This window comes from Panthera tigris, chromosome B1, assembly GCF_018350195.1.
Source record: "Panthera tigris isolate Pti1 chromosome B1, P.tigris_Pti1_mat1.1, whole genome shotgun sequence".
NCBI classification, from domain to species: domain Eukaryota; kingdom Metazoa; phylum Chordata; class Mammalia; order Carnivora; family Felidae; genus Panthera; species Panthera tigris.
Window position 1 is genome coordinate 26,838,063 of NC_056663.1, and position 16,437 is coordinate 26,854,499.

Below are 16,437 nucleotides of genomic sequence, written 5' to 3' on the forward strand. Positions count from 1 at the left end.
AACCACAAGACCAGACCGCTAAGGTGCACTGCTAGGCATGAGCTACTAAACTGCCTGAAGGGACCCAGGGCCATGACTTTTAACCCTTGGAGGTGAGGTGGTTGTATGAGCTGAAAAGTGGTGACAGCATGTGTGAACTGTCTAAAATAGGGAAATGCTGGGGGGGGGGGGGCGCCTGGGTGGACTCAGTTGGTTAAGCACCTGACTTCGGCTCATGATCTCACGGTTCGTTGGTTCAAGCCCCGCATCGCGCTCTCTGCTGTCAGCACAGAGCCCGCTTCAGATCCCTTTCTCCCTTTCCCTCTCTGCCCTTCCCCTGCTTGCGCTCTCTCTCAAAGGGAAATAAACGTTTTTAAAAATCTTAAAAAAATAAATACATATAAGTAAAATAGGGAAATGTTGGCATGCTTACCATGATTTTCAGTCAAACACAGAAGCAGCCCCAAAGCCAGCTGGTTAGGCAGGTATGTGTACTCCCACTTAGTAACAACAGAAAAATATGGACCACTCTTTCTGTCTTCCCCGGAAGACGTGATGTTCTCAGAAAAATGAACTCTGCGCCTCTTTCTCTAAATGGGGAATTCTCGTTCCCTGGCATTTGCGGTGCACGAGAGGCAGATCAGAATCTCCACGCTCTGAACAATGAATCATGGTCCTCTGGGCCCACGTGTGTGAGTGTGTGTACGTGTGACGGAGAGACAGGCAGAGAGAGGGAAGTACAATAGCTTGTGCATAACCTCCCTTGCTACAGATATTGATGTAAGTACAGCTTGAAGCCTGTTTTCTTCCCCAGAAGTAATCACGGTACATGTTTCGGCTTCTCTTTAATGTACCTGTACTCTGGAAGCTGAATGCGGTTGTGGAGAGCAAAGCTGTTATCTTTCCCCAATCTACTGGCGAGCCATTGCCTTGGAGAATTGATGGGAATAATACAGGCTTTTGTTTCTTTGTCCTCTCCTTGTTCATGGAGATTTTTAGATCATACGGCCTCACCAGACAAACTGCTACTGCTGGTCAAAACTCCTCAGATTTTCTGGGCAGAGCGTCCGCCTGCCAGGCTGCCGTTGGTAGAGGGAGAGATAATGAAGCAAAATTAATATCATATCCATACTCTTTCTTCTCCTAACAGGCTCAGCAGCTGACTCTTCCTGCTGGGCTTTTCCCCCTCCGTCTTTGTGATTTGCGAAAGAAAAAAAGAAAAGGCAGAACAATTAGGAACATCATTTTAAGGTGTGTGCGCCTGGTAGAGCCCTTTTAAGTGATATTCAGAAGCATTGTATTCCCACAATTCCTTGCACCCCAGTTCTGGCCCAGATTTCTTGTTTCAATGACATCCCTTCTTCAGCGTGTTTGTGTTCAGTCTCTTCTCGCCTGACAATACCCAGGGGATAAAACATTTCCCTTCTTTTTTCTTTTTGTCTTTATTTTAAGGGCAATTCCCTTCCTCCTTTTATTCAACCACCAAAAGGAATTCTTGTTCTCATCAATGGCTCTGCTGGACTAAGACCAACCACAGGCAGATGTATGGACAGATCTTAAAACTGGTAGCCTGAAACATTTTCCCATTGTAGGTGAGCCCCTATATAAAAATACTCACTCTGTGGACGCCTGAATTTTCAAAAGGATTATGATAGTATTTAAAGGGATTGCTTATAAAAGGAATCTTCCCAAGATTGAGTCCTGTATGTAATTGTTTACAGATCATTCACTACAAGTACAGACAGGTGGAAATTCTACCGAAGACGAATACTTAATTTTGTGAGAAATTTGAGGTCAAATTTAGACCCTATTTTTGTTTTTTAAAAACTAGATTCTGATGGGGCGCCTGGGAGGCTCAGTCTGTTGAGTGTCAGATTCTTGCTTTCAGCTCAGGTCATGACCTCTGGTTTGGTTCATGGGTTCCAGCCCCACACTGGGCTCCACTCTGACTGTGAGGGCCCACTTGGAATTCTCTCTCTCCCTCTCCTGCCCCTCCCCTGCTCGCATTCTCTCTCTCAAAATAAATAAATACACTTAAAAAAAAAAACCTAGATTCTGATGAAATTTGATCAATCAAATGATTACATCAGAGGCTCATCACAATTACAAGAAACAAATTAATATGACCATCTTATCATTACTTTCCAAAAAAGACATAAGTGCAAATTAGCTCATTTTCCGGTGGAAGGGGGAAAGAATGCTCCTTTCTGTTGGAAAAAAGGCAGACAGAGCCATGCAAAAGATCCGCAATGCTTTTTCTCCCTTAAACTCCTTGATAATCCAGTAAATGAAAACTAGTATCTTATTGCTCTAATTTGTATTTCCCTATTCATAAAAGGAAAATATCTTTCCATATGTTTATGATCATTCAAATGTTCTCCTCTCTGAATGGTCTTCAAATTATTATTTTGGTTGTGTTTTAAATTTGTTTATGAGAATAATTTTTATATTAAAAATCTATGCTGTCCAATATAGTAGCTACTAATCACCTGTGGTTCTTGAATACTTAAAAGGTGGTTAGTCTAAATTGAAATGTGCTGAAATAGACACTGGGTTTCAAAAACTTAGTACAAAATATGGAATGTAAAATATCTCATTAATAATTTTCTATTGATGACATGTTGAAATAATAATATTTAGGATACAGAGGTTTAACTAAAACACATTATTAAAATTAATTTCACTTGTTTCTTCTACGGGGACTGCTAGGATAATTTTTTTTTAGTATATATATGTATATATATATATATATATATATGTATATATATATATATATATATATATATATATTTAATGTCTATTTATTTTTGAGAGAGACAGAGACAGAATACAAGTGGGTTAGGAGCAGAGAGAGAGGGAGACACTGAATCCGAAGCAGGCTCCAGGCTCTGAGCTGTCAGCACAGAGCCCGATGCGGGGCTCGAACTCACAAGCTGTGAGATCATGACCTGAGCCCAAGTCGGACGCTCAACCGACTGAGCCACCCAGGCACCCTGCTGGGATAATTTTTTAAAGCTACTTATTAATGTGATTACTAGAAAATTTAAAAAAAAATTTTTTTTTAATGTGTATTTGTTTTTGAGAGAGAGAGAGAGAGAGAGACAGAAGCATGAGCGGGGGAGGGGCAGAGAGAGGGAGGGAGACACAGAATCCGAAGCAGGCTCCAGGTTCTGAGCTGTCAGCACAGAGCCCAACGCGGGGCTCAAACCCACTATGAGATCATGACCTGAGCTGAAGTCAGCCGCTTAACCTACTGAGCCACCCAGGCAACTCTTGATTACTAGATAATTTTAAAGTACACACATGGTGAGAAAATTGGGGGAAGAGGAACCCCCACACTCTCCTTCCCTCAAGAAGACACTAATTCAACAACCATACATGGATCAACTCCTTTTGTGAATAGTCTAGAAAATAGTTAAGAGGCCCCTGCACCTCAGGGAAGTATGAAACCAGGAAGTATGAAACATCACAGCCAGGAGGAAAATTCTCAGCACTCACTCACCATATTCCCTCCCCTCTGCCCAGATCAGCCTGGTGCAATCTGGAGAAACTCCCAGCTCCTGCCTCCTCCAGGGGAAGGGAAATAGAAGACTGGAACATGTATCTAACATTCAGACTTTCCAGGGGCTGCTTGAGGGACTGATTTCTGCCTTGCCTGATTCTAAGCACTTAACATGAAAGGGTGCTAAGCTGGAGGCAGCTGCAAACAAAGGTAAAGGTTTGGGCTATCACTCACTCACTCACTCACCCCTCCCCCCATCCTGCCCTTCCCCTCTGCTCAGCACAGAGCAGCTGGAGGAACCTCCCCATTGTTGTAACTTGTCCCAGAAGAGAGGAAGATTTGGAGCACGCATTTAATTTCTCACCTTTTCAGAGGGCTTCCCAAGGGACTGCTACCTGGTTCACCTGTGTCAGAGCACTATTGGAGCCCTACATTCTCTAGATGCCTGGGGACTGCTGGAAACAAAAGAGATCTGGGGAGTCTGCTGCAGCTCCAAAGGAGGCATAGTACAGCAGATCGAGACTGACACAGCTCTGTGGGCTCTCCCTGGAACAGAAGGAAGGGAGACTAGAATGGACCCTGTGTCCAATATTCTGGCTTCTCTCAGGCTGCCTGAGGGACTGATTTCTGTGTCACCTGACCCAGAGTAATGACACATCTGGAATGCTCCAGAAGCCTGAGGGCTGCAGAGAACAAAAGAGAGCTGGGCGGTGTGTGGGAGCTCCAGACAACCTGCAATACTGCAGACAGACATAGAGGGAGTAAGAGATTATGAGGTCCTGCAAAAAGAAACTGGCAAATCCTTCTAATTGGAAACTAATTGGAATTGGACACAAGTCCAGAAGGGATGCAGCCACGGAAAAGGGTTGTGAGGCCCCCAGAATCTCTAGGTGGGCTGATTGGTGAATGTCTTTCCCTGTATGAAGCAAATCCATAAAGACTGGGAGAGGTGGCCGTTTTCTCAAATACAAACACAGAGGAAACAGGAAACTGTGATCCAGTCAAAGGAAATAAATTTCTGAAAGCCAGCCCTAAAAAAAGGAAGGTATTTAAATTACCTGAAAAAGAATTCGAAATAACTGTCGTAAAGGAGTTTGATGAGTTCAGGAAAATGATTCAGGAACAAAAATGAGAATATCAACAAAGATATAGAAAATATATTTTAAAAAAAGAATGAAACAAATTCTAGAGCTGAAAAATACAGCAGCTGAGTTGAAAAATTCACTAGAGGGGTTCAACAGACTTGATCAAACAAAAGAATGAATCAGTAAACTCAAAAATAGGTCATTCACAATTAACTGGTCAGAGAAGGGGTAGAAAGAAAAAAAAGATGAAAAGTGAAGAAAACCTATGGGACTTGTGGGACACCATCAAGTGGATAAACACACACATTATGCGATCCCCAGAAGTGGAAGAGAGAGGAAAGGAGTGGAAAACTTATTTGAAGAAATGGTGGCTGAAAACATTCCAACTTTCGTGAAAGAAATGGACATTCAGATTCAAGAAGCCCAAAGAACTCGAAAATAGTTTACCCCAAAATGTTCACATTGAATCACGTCATAATCAAATTCTCAAACATGAAAAAAAAACAGAGAAAAATTTTAAAGCAGCAAGAGAAAACCAACTTGCCACATACAAGGGAAACTACATAAGACTATCAGCTAGTTTCTCAGCAGAAACTATATAGGCCAGAAGGGAATAGGATGATATATTCAAAGTGATAAAAGAAAAAAATCCTGCCAACAAAGAATACTATACCCAGCAAAACAGTTCCTTAAAAATGAAGGAGAAATACTTTACCAGGCATACAAAACCAGAAGGAATTCATCACCACTAGACATGCTTTATAAGAAATGTTTAACAAGGGTCCATCATGTTGAAATGAAAGGATGCTAAATATCAACATGAAAGTATATGAAAGCACAAAACTCACAGGTTAAGGTAAATATATCCACAAATACAGAATACTATAATACTATAATGGTGGTAACATAAATCACTTTTAATTGATGTATGCAGTTAAAATACAAGAATAGGGGCATCTGGGTGGTTCAGTCAGTTAAACGTCCAACTCTGATCTCACCTCAGGTCTTGATTTCAAGGTGGTGAGTTCAAGCCCTGCGTTGGGCTCCACACTGGGCATGAAACCTACTTAAAAAAAAAACACATAGAGGTGCCTGGGTGGCTCAGTCAGTTGACGGTCTGACCCTTGATTTGGCTCAGGTCATGATCCCAGGGTCATGGGATCAAGCCTTAGGTAGGGCTCCACACTGAGCATGGAACCTGATTAAAGATTCTCTCTCTCTCTCTTTCCCTCAGCCCATCTCTCCCATTTACACACCCTCTATCTCTAAAATAAATAAAGTAAAAAAAATTTTTTATATACAAAAATAACCATAACTATAAAAACATATTAATGTATCACAATATATAAGAAGTAATTTGTAACATCAGTAACAAAAAGGGATGGTAAAAGAGTAGTTTTTGCAGCAGTTGAAGTTTATTTCTTATCAGCTTTAAATAGATCCTTATAATTATGAGATGCTTTATGTTAGCCCCAGGGTAACCACAAAGAAAAAAGTATGGGGAATATGTAACATAAAAGAAACTGAGAAATAAGTCAAAGCACATCACTATGAAAAAAAAATTAACAGAATGCAAAGGAGGACAGCAAGAGACCAAAAGAGGGACAAAAAAAAAGCTACAAGTAGATAGAAAATTAACAAAATAGCAATATTAATGCCTTCCCTATCAGTAATTACTTTAAACATACATGGGTTAAATTCCTCAGTCAAAAAATATATATGTATGTATATATACAAGTAACTGAGTGGATAAGAAAACATCCAAACATACAAAAAGATCTAACTGTATACTCTCTATAAGAGATTCACTTTAGATCTAAGGACACACATAGGCTAAAAGTAAAAGGATGAAAAAAGGTATTTCATACAAATGTTAACCAAAAGAGAGCAGGGGTGACTATACTTACACCAGGCAAAATAGACTTTACATTAAAAATTGTCACAAGAGACAAAGAACATTATATATATATGTGTGTGTGTGTATATACTTTTATATATAAAATATATATATAATAATATATATATAAAATATATATATATAATAAAAGAGTCAATTCACCAGAAAGATACCACACTTATAAATGTATATGCACCCAACATCAGAACACCCAAATATAAGAAGCAAACAGTGACAGAACTGAAGGGAGAAATAGACAGTAACACAGTAGAAGATTTCAACACCCCCACCTACAATAATGGATAGACTCTCCATTCAGAAGATCAATGAGGAAACAGAACTTGAACAACACTATAGACTCAATGGATTTAACACACAGAACGTCCACACAACAGTAACACAATACACATTCTTAAGCATGCGAGGAACATTCCTCAAGATAGATTACATACTAGATCATAAGCAAGTCTGAACAAATTTAAGAAGATTGAAATCATACTAAGTTATCTTCTCTGACCACAACTGAATAACACTAGAAGTCAAAAACAGAAGAAAAATCAGAAAATTCACAAAAAATATGGAAATTAAACAACACATTCTTGAACAACCAATGAGTGAAAGAAGAAAGGAAAATGCAAATTTAAAAGTACTTTTGAGTGAAAGAAGAAGGAAAATGCAAATTAGAAATGTTTTGAGACAAATGAAAATGAAAATACCAAAACTTGTTGGATGTAGCAAAAAGCCATACTAAAAGGGAAGTTTATAGTGGTAAATGTCTGCATTAAAAAAGAAGTTTCTCAAATAAACAACCTAACTTTACACCTCAAGAAACTAGAACAATAAGAACAAACTAGGCCCAAATTAGTTGAAGAAAAGAAATAATTAGTGTTAGAACAGATATAAACAAAATAGGGACTAGGAAACAACAGAAAAAATAAACAAAACTAAAAGTTGTTTTTTTTAAAAAAAATCAACAAAATTGACAAATCTTTAGGTAGACTAATTAAGAAAAAAAACAAAAGGCTCAAATAAATAAAATCAGAAATGAAAGAGAAGATATTACAATTGATGTCTCAGAAATAAAAATGATTATAAGAGACTATTAAAACCATTATGCACCAGTGAACTGGAGAACCTAGAAGAAATGGGTAAATTTCTAGAACATACAACCCACCAAAACCGAATTATGAAGAAATATGAAGTCTGAACAGACCTATAATGAGTAAGAAGATTGAATTAGTAATCAATAACTTCCTGACAAAGAAACGCCAGTGCTGAGATGGCTTCTCTGGAGAATTCTACCAAACATTTTTTTTTAATAATGTCAATCCTTCTCAAATACTCCCCAAAATTTAAAGATGAAGAAATACTTTCAAACTCATGTTATAAGTTCTGCATTACTCTGATACCAAAGCCAGACAAAGACATTACAAAAAAAAAGAAATTTATAGACTAATATCCCTGATGAATATTGATGCAAAAATTCTCAAGAAAATACTAGCAAGTCTAATTCAATAGTGCATTCATCATATACTATGACCAAGTGGGATTTATCCCTGGGATGCAAGGATTGGTCGACATCTGCAATCCAACCAATTAATGAAATAACACCACACTGACAGAACAAAGGATAAAAAAATTACATGATCAGGCACCTGGGTGGCTCAGTCAGCTAAGTGTCCAACTCTTGTTTTTGCCTCAGGTCAAGATCTCATGGTTTGTGAGATTGAGCCCTGCGTCAGGCTCTGTGCTGACTGCGTGGAGCCTGCTTGGGATTCTCTCTCTCCCTCTCTCTTTCTGCCCCTCCACTGCTCACACTCTCTCTCTCAAAATAAACATTAAAAACAATTACATGATCAACTCAATAGATGCAGAAGTATTTGAAAAAAATCAGTACCCTGTCATGATTTAAAAAAACACTCAACAAAATGGAAACAGAAGGAAATTACTTTAACATAATAAAAACAATATATGTAAGCCTCATAAGTAGCATGTTCAGTGGGGAAAACTGAAAGATTTTCCTCTAAGATCAGAAACAAAGCAAGGATGCCCATTCTCATCTCTTCTATTCAATTCATTACTACACGTCCTACAAGAGCAACGAGGTAAAAAGAGAAAAGTCATCCAAGTCTGAAGGGAAGACATCTCTGCAGATGACATAGTCTTATATATAGAAAACCCTAAAGATTCCGCAAAAAAAGCGAGTAGAACCAGTCAACAAATTCAGCAAAGTTGCAGGATACCAAACCAACATACAGAAATCTGTCGTGTTTCTACTAAGAGTGAGCAATGCAAGAAGTAAAGTAAGAAAACGATCTCATTTACAACAGCATCAAATAAAGAATGAAATACCTCGGATAAACTTAACCAAGGAGGTGAAAGACTTATAAAACTGCCCATTACTGAAAGAAATTAAAGATGGAAAGAAATGGAAAGACATCCTGTGTTCATTGTTCAGAAGATGTAATATTGCTAAAATATCCATACTTCCTAAAGCAATCTGCAGAATCAATCTACATCAAACCCCAATGGCATTCTTTCTTGGTAGAAATAGGAAACAACAACAAAAAACAGATAACCTGATTTAAAAATGGGCAAAGATTGATTAGACATTTCTCCTAAGAAGACATCCAGATGGCCAATAGATAATATGAAAAGATGCTCAACATCACTCATCATCAGGGAAATATACATCAAAACCACAATGAGACTATCACCTCACACCTATTAGGATGGCCATTATAAAAACAAAACAAAACAGAGAATAACAAGTGTTGAAGAGGATGTGGGGTTATTGAAATGCTTATGTATACATTGTTGCTGGGAATATAAATTGGTACAGCCACCTTGGAGGAACCAACATAGAGTTTCCCCTCAAAAAAAAAAAAAAAAAAAAAAAAAAAAAAAAGAATTACCATTTGATCCAGCAACTCCCCTTCTACGTATTTATCCAAAAGAACTGAAAACAGGATCTTGGAAGATATTTGCATTCCTGTCCTCATTGCAGCATTATTTATAATGGTCAAGATGTGGAAATAAGTAAATGTCCATCAACTGACATATGGGTAAGTAAAATGTGGTTTATAAATACAATTAAGCATTTTTAAGCCTCTTAGAATGCTGGCATGCAAGGAGCCTGTCATATGGTACAACTGCGTGTTGTTCATATGGATGAACTGTGAGGACATTATGCTAAGGGAAATAAACCAGGCACAGGAGGAAAAATACTACATGATCCCATTATACATGGTATCTAAAGTAGTCAAATTCATGGAAGCAGGGAGTTGAATGAAGGTTGCCCAATCCTGGGAGGAGGAGAAGTAAGGCATTCCCAATTAATGGGAGTAGAGTTTCAGTCACACAGATGAGAAAGTTCTAGAGATCTGCTGTACAAAAATGTACATATTGTTAACAATACTGTTGTACACATTTAAAAGTTTGGTAAGAGAGTAGATCTCATGTTACATGTTCTTTTATCTCAGTAGAAAAGCGTGCGTGGCTTGGCTTAGCTTTCTGTTGGGTCGTGCTTCTCCAGATGCTAATATTTTATCCATCTGTGAATATTTTCTTCTAAACCATGTCTTGCCTTTTCACTTTGTTATGGTATCTTTAATATCAAAACATTTCTAAAATATGGATGCGGTCAAATTTTAAAACCTTTTTTCAGAGCTTATGCTTTTAATATTACTCTCTGTGTTATTTATTCCCTATATGATTTTTTGCAAAAATATTTTTGCATATAATATTACAATAGATGTAATTATATGTAATACATTATGTGTAACATATGTGATTATATTACAATAATTTTGTAATATATTTTTTTCCAATTTTTCTCTTCTTTAAAGCTTTATTCTATCTGGAATTATGTGTTTATATATGTATGTTGTGAGGTTTGGATAACTTTTTGCTTGTTTTGAAAACCAACTATCCCTATACTATTTATTAAACAATGGATCCTTTCCCCCACTGATTTGTAAAGCCGTCTCTATCATAAATCTAGTTTCCATGGTGTGCGCAGATGTGTTTCTGAGTTCTTTATTCTCAATCATTGATCTATTTGCTCTTTTTACTCTGACACCACACTGTCTGATTTGCTGTGGTTTTGTAATACCTCTTGTCTCCGATAGGAAGTTCCTTGCACGCCCTCCTTGCTCTTTATTTTCAGTTGCTGTTAGAACTTTTCAGTTTCAGGATTGACTCCCTTTGGCCCTACAGAGGGTGTGGTGCTCAGCGGTGCTTAGGCAGCTGACTGGACTCTGGGCCCTCCCCACACAGATGGTGTATTTCCAAGCCCTAGACCCGAAGTCACGTGGATCGGATCCCCATCTTGAGAGAATCTGTTTCCTCTCCTGGTACCTGACAGTGGGTCCATTTCCAGCTGCGACTCCAGGCTATTTCCAGCCTCTATCTACTATGAAGCATGCTCTCAGCCTCTAACGTCACACAGCATCCCAGCCTCCCTCTCTGTGCGGTATATATCCGCAGCTCCCAGTGGACCACAAAGTGTCCTTTGTGTCCTTAGGCTCCTTTCCCTGAATGCTTTGGGTTCCTTTGATTTCTGTTGGCAATGATTTTCTTTCCTATTTTTAAGCACCCCTGTGTGGTCTTAAGATCCTTTTATCATTTTATCTGTCATTTCTCTGTGTATTAGGGAAGAAGGGGAAGTTTTCTGTGCACATTGGATCCACCATTAAAAATTGTAGAAATATATTTATTAGTAAGGGAAGATATTTATAATATATGTGAGGGGGAAATTACCAAACAGGACAAATGGCTACTCTTATTTAAAATACTAATAAGTAGGGACACCTGGGTGGGTCAGTCAGTTAAGACTCTTGATTTCGTCTCAGGTCATGATCGCACAGTTTCGTAGGTTCAAGCCCCACATCAGGCTTTGTGCCAACTGTGCAGAGCCTGCTTGGGGTTCTATCTCTCGCCCTCTCTCTCTACCCCTCCCCCACTCACGCTGTCTCTGTCTCTCTCAAAATAAATAAATAAACTTTAGAAAAAAATAAAATAAAATACTAATAAGTAAAATACGAGCACATGCGAATGTATAAATGGAGACTATATTCACTCTTTTCAGGCTGATTGGAAAGAGGTGGGTTTCAGTTACACCAGATGATACCCGAGAAGAAATACAAGAGAAAGAACGAAAAGGAATCTTTTCATGCTGCCCATTTAGTCTCTTTCCAACTGCAGGGACCCCAACACGTTCCACACACTGCAGTGGCTCTCTGCTCTAATCTGACAAACCCAGCATAAATGCGACAACTCTTGTGCCAGTGATGGGACGACTTGCCTTGTCATCCCCCCAGAGATCTCTGCTTTACTGTGTCATTCACAGGACCTGGTTCCCGTCTCTCCTTTACTGCTGCACTGCCAGCTGCTGCCACGGTATCTCTCTGTTCTCCTCTCTAATCAGCTTCTGGTTACTCACGGCTCTGACTGCCCCGTGGCTTCCGTCCACGGCCTTTTCTCCGTGTATTTCTTCTCCCCTATCATTATGCCATCTATCTCTGTTGTTCTCCTGTTCCAGTTCCAAAAGAAGGATCTGATCATTCCTTTGGTTCTTCACTATTCAGAACTGCTCAGAGTTCTCAGAATAGTAAAGGGTTGTTGCTTTTTAATGCAACACAGTGCACAAGCACTGGGTGTCAGTGTGGGTGTCAACATCTAGCCTGTGGGAGTCACCCCCTCTAGAAGATGCTACTAAAGTGGAAATAAACCCAAGATTTGTCTTCACAGCCAAACTGGTAGGATGACAATAATGATCATGTCTGTTGTGTAAAACTTGGAACGATATGGTTATGATGATGTTGGCGGCCTCTTCCATTTGCATAGCAAATAGAGTATAAAATGGGATTTTATACATTTCATCTTACTTGATTTCTATGGCAATTCTGTGTAGACAAGACATGAGTTATTACCCCCATTTTATAGTTGAGAAACTGGCACTCGAGAGAGACTGAGTAAAATTGTGGAGTATAAATAGGATTCAGAAATGTTGACTGAGGCCGATTGTTTTTTCCAGTATACTTTAAAACTCAATAATAAAAATGTGAATTATTTCCTTTGGGAAGCATCATTATATCCTCTTCAACCACTTGAATAATAGGACATATATACAACTCAAATCACAACTATATTCCCATATGTTCAATTCAATTCAATTTAATCCATTTGTTTTCTTTTCTTCTCCCAGTTCTATCATTTTCTTATGGAAGTGATACTTTGGGGATGTCCAGTCCTGACATTTTTACACCCCTCTCGTATGACACCTTGACTTCTTGAAGCACATCTGGGCAATGGCAGGACCTGCTTTATCCAAACATGCTCATTTCACCCAAATCTCCACCAGCTGGAGAAGGAAGGGATCTTTCACATATAATAGCTTTAAAATATTGGGGCATCTGGATGGCTCAATCGGTTAAGGGTCCAACTTGGGCTCAAGACATGATCTCACGGTGGGTTCAGCCCCGTGTTGGGCTCTGTGTGGACAGCTCAGAGCCTGGAACCAGCTTTGGATTCTGTGTCTCCCTCTCTCTCTGCCTCTCCACCCCCCAAATAAATAAACATCAAAAACATTAAAACATATTAATGTTGGGGCACCTAAATGGCTCAGTCAGTGGAGCATCTGACTTCAACTCAGGTCATGATCTCACAGTTTGTGAGCTTGAGCCCCGAATTGAGCTCTCTGCTGTCAATGCAGAGCCCACTTTGGATCCTTTGTTCCTCTCTCTCTCTCTCTCTCTCTCTGCCCCTCCCCCACCCTCTCTCTCTCTCAAAAATAAACAATTAAAAGCTATATATTAAGTTCACAACACTTTACTGCTGCCAGCAATATTCTCATACCAAAATTTCCAAGACCCACCCCCCAGAGTTATACCTTCAGTTTAGCATAAAACATAATATATCAGTCAGGTTTATATTTGATGGTAAATAGCTACAATTATTTAAGCAAATAGAGGTTGATTTTTTTTTTTTTTTTAACATTCCAAGAAGCCATAAGTTGAGCAGACAGGTCTAGACAGACACTTGAAGATGCCATCAGAGAATCAAGCGATTTAGATTGTGCTCCATCTCCTGGTCACAAGATGGCTGCTGTATTTCCAGGCATCAGGTTTTGTTTTCTCAGACAAAGAGCTTTCTGGGGCGCCTGGGTGGCTCAGTTGGTTGAGTGTCCAACTTCTGCTCAGATCATGATCTCACAGTTAGTGAGTTCGAGCCCCCACATCAGGCTCTGTGCTGTCAGCTCAGAGCCTGGTCTGTGTCTCCCTCTCTCTCTGCCCCTTCCCTACTCACACTCTGTCACTTTCTGTCTCTCACAAATAAATGAACATTGAAAACAAAATTTTTTTTTAAAAAAAGAAAAAGAGTTTTCCTAGAAAGCCCTACAAAAGAGTTCCCTCTAAGTCAAGATCTCATCACCAGAACTAGTTAACATGGCGACTCTCCTCTGCAAAAACAGTTAGAAAATTGGGGGCCAGGCTTGTCTTGACTGATCATGATCAGTCACAGTCCATTACCCGAGGCCGGACCACGGCTGCTTCAAACAAAATCGAGGCTCGGTTGTGGTAATAGAGCTGGCCACGTGTGGATCAAACATTATGTGGTGACGTAATGGTTATGCAAGCTCAGAGAAAATGAGGAAATGAGGCCAGGCTTCCTTAAGAAGTGGGCAAGAGGGGTGCCTTGGTGGCTCAGTCGGTTAAGTGTCTGACTCTTGGTTTCAGCTCAAGTCGTGACCTCATGGTTTGTGGGTTGGAGCCCCGCCTTGGGCTCTGTGCTGACAGCATGGAGCCTGCTTGGGATGCTCTCTCTCTGCCCCTCCCCCACTTGCTCTCTCTCTCTCTCCCCCTCCAAATAAATAAAAAACATTTTTAATTAAAAAGAAGAAACGGGTGAGAAAAAAAAAACCCACGGGCACTCCTAGCCCCCCTCCCAAATGTGGGAAGAGCAGATTGATTTACCTATTCCTGAACTGAATGAAATGGGAGAAATATTTCAAAACTTCGCTTTGGTCCAAAACAATATTTGTATCTATACCCATATTTTAAAGTGGACTTTATTGTTTTACAAAGCTTTGGAACCCTATAATCTCACAAGGCACAGAGGGCTACAAGTGAGATGCATCCCGAACAGCCATAGTGCTGGCATCATTCTACCCAGAGGCTCACGATGATTCGAATTAGTAAAACGTCTCAGAGTCATTTCCATTATCCTTACTGACAATTAGCTGTAATGGCAAAATGAAATAATTAGGCGGCAGGAAGTCTGAAGCATATAGCTCTTCTGTTATAAAAGCAGCTCAGTGGTATAATGCCAAGTTTACCAAATCTTGGGCCCTTTCTCATAGGATCCAAAGTGGTATGAAGCTGAGGTTATGGTAAGAAGCTAGGAAAAACACACAGCCCCTGAGTTCATTAGCAGAATTAATGTCCCATGTGGCATCCAAGCTACTGCCTTACAAACTATCTACGATAATTAATAGAAACTGTGTTAGGATAAGTAAAGTTATTTTAGTAACTTCTTGGCCCGTGTGCATTGTTAGTATTTAATCCTCCCATCGTTTTGTTGTTTTTGCTTCTTAGGAGGTGTTTTGCCAGTAGCTGGCCTACATTTAAGTTCTTGCTCATTGACTTCGTCAGAGTTAACACAACTGTAATTTGCTTCTCGGTCACTGTCTTAAAATTAGAGAACACGAAAACTGGGGAGGAGTTCAATCATTGTTTCTCAGTGGAGAGATAGTTCCAACCTTGGTCAGAATATGTGTTGTTGTCGCGGGAGACGGACCCCCACGTTGCATGGCATTTATCATCCCTGGTCTCTAAGCACTAAATGCCAGTGGCAACCCCTCAATCATTTTGATGACCCCATACACTCCCACGCGTTCCCAAACACCCCTTAAGGACACAGATGGGCTATAAACAGATCCAAAGAATGTCTTAAATTTACAGTCGTCCAGGGTAAGATGCTTAGCGGCCCGGCTCGTGCAGTAATTGGTGATAGCCGCAGCGCTGGAACCCACGACTGGAACTCAGGAGAACTTCATGTGACATCAGGTTTTCTCCACCACCGAGTGGGAAGTTAATAATGTCCTCTATTGTGCAGAATAGCTACTGAATCCATGTTGCTGCAAAACTGAGAAGCCAATTCAATCAAAGCCAATGTTACTCATTAGCGGAGAGTCGTTTGTGACAAACGGCATCTTAAAAAATAAATAAGGAGAGGTAATTTCGTATTTGGGCTCTAGCCTAGATGTTATTTGGAGAGATCTTGCATTTCCTACGGAGTCAGGCAAAGGGCAAGGGTGTTTGGTTTAAGGACGTTCGGGGTGAGTGAAAGGTCAGAGTGCTTCCATAACCAAGGCAGCTGGGGGTCCAGAGAAGCACTCGAATGCCATGCTCATGGACTCTAAGGGAAGAATTCAAGTTCTATTTGCAGTAATACTTTTGCTATTTCCTTTTTCCCCAGTGAGCTTTTATTTGGTAGAATTTCACTGCCCTGGCCTTGGCTTTCTCCTTAGCAGTGGGGCAACTTCCACCGACTATCTTCTGTGTCCCTGTCGCCGTCCTTGCTTAGTCACCCAAGTACACGTTCCAGTATCGCTTAGGTGTTCCACAGAAGGGGGCACGAAAGAGCCGTCACAATGTGACTGGCACGATGCTAAATGTCGGGATACAGCTGGAAAACAGACATGGCTCGCAGAAACGTGCGGACGGATGCGTGGCTTCGGAAAACTGGGCTCACGTTCGAACCCAGCCACACTGTGGGCTTCACTTGGTCATACCCCGCCTCTCGGCCCGTTTTCTCATTTCCAAAAGTTGGGGACACACCTACATTCCAGGGCTGTGATAGGAATTAATAGAAATTGGGTGAACATTCCAAGCGAGTGCCTGGCACATAAATTCATAAATTGCCTTTTGCTTCTGAAAGCGTTGTGTCCTCATGATAACTTCTCCACTGCC

At 40.1% G+C, this 16,437-nt stretch overlaps 1 long non-coding RNA gene across 1 annotated transcript in view; it reads right to left on the reverse strand.

The window, feature by feature from the left end:
• Positions 1–359: 359 nt before the first annotated feature.
• LOC122237861 overlaps positions 360–16,437 on the reverse strand; it is a 72,885-nt gene continuing 56,807 nt past the window's right edge. Inside the window, exon 5 of the long non-coding RNA XR_006216557.1 lies at positions 360–1,058. This is a non-coding gene — a long non-coding RNA (uncharacterized LOC122237861). The remainder of the gene's footprint in view (positions 1,059–16,437) is intronic.